This window comes from Euprymna scolopes, chromosome 15, assembly GCF_053919585.1.
Source record: "Euprymna scolopes isolate OS-2025 chromosome 15, ASM5391958v1, whole genome shotgun sequence".
Lineage (NCBI taxonomy): Eukaryota > Metazoa > Mollusca > Cephalopoda > Sepiida > Sepiolidae > Euprymna > Euprymna scolopes.
The window spans coordinates 25,190,151-25,195,150 of NC_136496.1; positions in this window are offsets into that span (position 1 = coordinate 25,190,151).

The window sequence follows — 5,000 nt, forward strand, 5'->3', positions numbered from 1 at the left end:
TGTTATTAGGACTCGAACCCTGGACCTTATGTATTTCAGTCCAGTATTTCCACAGCCGAACAACGTCGCAGCCCACAAAAGCCACGAACCGGAAGTCCAAGAGTAGAGTTTTGCCTTCATTTGGCCTCATCAACTGACCACTTAACTCCGCTTAAACTACATTGTTTGGGGATGTGTAAAGTCCCATATCTACACTGATAGACCAGACACAATAGACTACATTGTGAACAACATTGCTTGTGTTTTTGCCAAAAATGCAGCCTAATTTAATGTGTACCTATGTAAAAACTAAACCGCTAGATTACGGGAGCCGCGGCGGCCCTGTGCCCGAACTTGTATTTAAACTATAAATTCCAAAAAATACATCTTTGCAATATAAGCCTCACATTTGTATGATAAAAAATAAAGTCCCATTGTTTACTTGTATTTAAAATTCGTCTGTCATATAAGTATATAACTGATTTATGAATATATACATATATTTATTTAAATACAAATAAATGCACATTTATATTTATTATAATGCCATGGGTGTTCGCTAAAATCCGGGAGAAATAGGGAATATATACTAGTGAGAAAGAGTATGGAGTGATTCAATATAAAATATGCAGTTAGGTTTACTTCGGCATATGCACATACATAGATATCTTAATCAGAGTCAGTTCGTCGTATTTCGAACAATGGCACGGAGTGAAGAAAACTAAACACCTGTTGCCTGAAGGTGAGGCCGACCCAATCGCTCTCTTAAAAGACTTACTATAACGGACACACACGTAGGCCGCCTCAATAAATGAAGGTACTGGCTCTTGCTTGCGCAATCTCTTGTCCGTCCAAGACTGTACATTTCTTTTCCTAACGGCTTCTGCTGCGCGAGCCAACACAATCTTCGAAGACACACGATCATTTCCATTACAGTTATAGTACTTATTGCTGCTCTCTTGAACACGCCTTTGTAGCGTTAGTCGTGATACTCTGGTTTTCCTTTAACTCTCTGCTAGCTCTCGATGAAAATAGCTTTTGGTAGTATTTTGTGCTATCCATATACTGGACGTTCCACCTCACCTTAGCTGACACGCGCATCTCATTTCTTTTACACAATCATGCCCTTTCTTTCACTTGGAATTTTTATATACCATATATATATATATATATATATATATATATATATATATATATATATATATATATATATATATATATGAACCCACCTACAGTATACATGTGTTCTGCGGTTCGAATCTACGCTTGCAAGAGGTAGTACCTCGAAACATGTATTCGTAGTCTACTGTTCTATATATATATATATATATATATATATATATATATATATATATATATATATATAGTTATGAAAATATATATGGCAATTAAGCTACGAAAAATAATCTGCGTTTAATCCACGCTAGGATTCCTCAGGCTTAGTGAAGAGTTATGGTTATCTCTCGTTTTTATATACGCACATTCTATTGAGATTATAGTTAGCCGATCAGCTTCCTAGTTTACACCGCGCCACTCCTAATCAGCCAATGGCATATATATATATATATATATATATATATATATATATATATATATATATATATATATATGTGTATATATATATATATGTGTGTGTGTGTGTCTATTTATCTATCTATCTATCTATCTATCTATATATATATATATATATATATATATATATATATATATATATATATATATATATATAGCGAGATAAGACACTGATAGAATTCAGATGAAAATCCTGATAGATATTACTTGAAGTAACAATTTCAGGGTGATCCTAGCCAAAAATGAAAAAGCTCAATATTTAAGAATAGAGCAATATATAAGTTTGGTGGTTAAATTTTAAATTCTGAAAAAACAACATATAGACACATATATTCGAATTGAGGATTTATTTTTTTGCGGTTAGCAAAATGTTCAGCTGTGAATAGACACTTATTTTGCTTTTCAGCACAAATATGAAAAATAGTTGTTGATAATTATAGGAAGAGATAAAGAATAAGTTCTTAATTCGAATATATGTGTCTATATGTTGTTTTTTCAGAATTTAAAATTTAACAACCAAACTTATATATATATATATATATATATATATATATATATATATATATATATATATGTATGTACGTATGTATATATACTAGCATTTCGGCCCGCCGTTGCCCGGGTGTTTGGATGTGTATGTTGAGCAAAAAAAAGTGGTAGGAGGAAGGCAGGCTCGAACCCGTACCTCAAAGGAGGAAAAGAACGGGGTAAAACCTTACGTTTTTGCTCTTACGACCATCGCCAATCCGGAAGCGACATTTGTTAAAATTAAGGCTAGACAATCTAAAGGAGAGGATAACTTTCAAAAATATCGGCGAAAAAGGTGACCCCCCCTGTAGAAAAGTGCCTAGTTTAAGGGGAAGATATTAATGATTTTAGCCAATTTTTCGATATTTGTCGTATGAAAGGTCCAACTTTAAAACGATACAAATCTTGTTAAAATCCGTCACCTCTATTTACAGTTTAAGGCAGACATACAAACAGATATACATACATGCATTCATATATTGGTAACTAAAGATTTTCGACCCAAACTGATGAAAAAGCTTGCCCTATCTCTGAATACCCTTTATGTAAAATTTCAAATATTTAGACCCGACGTTGTCTGAGTAATTTGGAAGAGACCGCAGAGGTCAATTTTTTTATTACTTTGACCCCTATTATGACCCCTTAACATTTATTGTTTTGGGCTCAAATCAAGTTGTTAAGTTAGACCCATGTCCAAGGAATCTATATCTAAAATTTCAAGTGCATAGACTGAAAATTGTCGGAGGAGTTTGGTAGAGTTCTCAAAGGCTAAATCGTTGAACTTTGAACCCTTAATCGCAAAATTTCTGACTGAAGACCGATTAGATCGATTTTCCCAAATCTCAGTACCCTGTATATCAAATTTCGAGTCTGTAGACTAAAAATTTACAGAGTTATCGCGTAGGGAAATGTACACAGACACACACATAGACACACACACACACACGCACACACACATTCACTTTTATATATATACACAAGCCAGGGGGCTGCTCGGCGTTGCCCGAGTGTTTGTAGGTGTGTGTGGTAATCGATGAAAACCGGGCGGTGTGGGGGGGGGTAATCAAAACATCGCGAAAAAAAAACGCAAAAGAAACTAACGTAAGACAAACGAACGATGTTAAATGTAAAAATCGAAAAAAACAAAAAAGAAAACTGAAAAACGAACGCAAAAAAATAACGCGTGAAAAATGGCTTAAATAAGCCTGTTTCGATATTAAAATTTAAAAAATCGGTAGGTACCCGGGTGTTTTTGGGTGTGTGTGTGGTCGGTCGCGGGTGTTCATGAAAACCTAAGAACAAGCGAAGTAAAAAAAAAAACAGAAAAATGGGTTAAATAACACTAGTTCAATATTAAAATTTAAAAAAAAAGACATCTCACACCACGATTCGAACCCAAAACGGGCAGATAATGAACCAACGCCATAACCAACTGAGCTAACACGACGTACATGAAATGTAGTCAGTTCTTCAACTATTTAAAGTAAATCAGGTCATGATGTCATCTGACGCATGCGTAGAACCGGCTGTCGTCATTACAGTACGGTATTTGTTCACCGCCCCTGTAAAAAATTGTCGATTTCGGGGTGAATAAAATTAACGTTTTTGGCCGATTTTTCGATATTTTGGGGGCGAAGAATGGAGCTTCAATATGATACCAAGTTTATGAATTTTTGTTCTATCTGCCGAAAGATTTTAGCGGACGCACAAACACACATACATACACACAAACAGACATACACACATTATCGCATTTATACACACACACACACACACACACACATATATATATATATATATATATATATATATATATATATTCAGGGTGATACAAAAGTATCCATACAATATTTTGGGCGAAATAAATAAATAAAGATGTGTTGTTTTTTTGTTTTTTGTTTTTTAGCGTAATCTAATTTTATTAAATGGAAGACTCTTTTAAAATTCACAAAAAGTTTTGCTGCAGTATTGTGCGTCATGTTAGTCCATGTTTTCTGTTAAATTCTTCAGCAATTTTACGGCTACTTCCAGGCATTAATATGATTTCAATTCTTTGTTGTTTGGCATATAGCATACCTTAAAACAACAAATATAAAATAATAGAAATAGAAATTATAGCTAAACAGTAAATAATTTATTTATTTGTATGGAGACTTTTGAAACACACAACGATATTTTTTATTGAGATATTCTAATCATCAGAAAACATTTTCTTTGTATGAAGACATTTGAATCAACCTATATATATATATATATATATATATATATATATATATATATATATTTATATATATATATAATTTAAAGGAGATTAGAACAATAGTCTAAAGAGCTGAGTGTATTTTAATGTAACAGTGAAATTACTAGTTTAATTAAAATACAGGAAATAGAAAGTGCTCGTTGTAATTTAGATATATAATAAGCTCGATAGTTAAATGTCCTAGAGCTAATTCAATATTAAGTAATGTGATTGATAATTTAAAATTTAAAAGTCAATTATAATTAAATTAAAAATCCGTTTCATAAGAAGGAACAATAACAAAATCAATTTTTGTTATTGTTCCTTCTTATGAAACGGATTTTTAATTTAATTATAATTTGATTTTTAAATTATCAATCACATTACTTAATATATATATATATATATATATATATATATATATATATATATATATATATATATATATATATATATATATATATATATATATATATATACCCACACTGTTGTCTGCGCAAATCGAGTTTTTCTCCAACCGTATTATTCATCTCGACAAAAAATAAAGTTAATTTCGCATTTTTTCCTCCCAAACTAAATATCAGAAAACGGTAACTAAAACTAATCGTTGGAAGAACACACACGATTTCGAATGGTAAAGAGCAACATTTTATAAAAGTAATGTTTTCCGTGATAGAAGTAT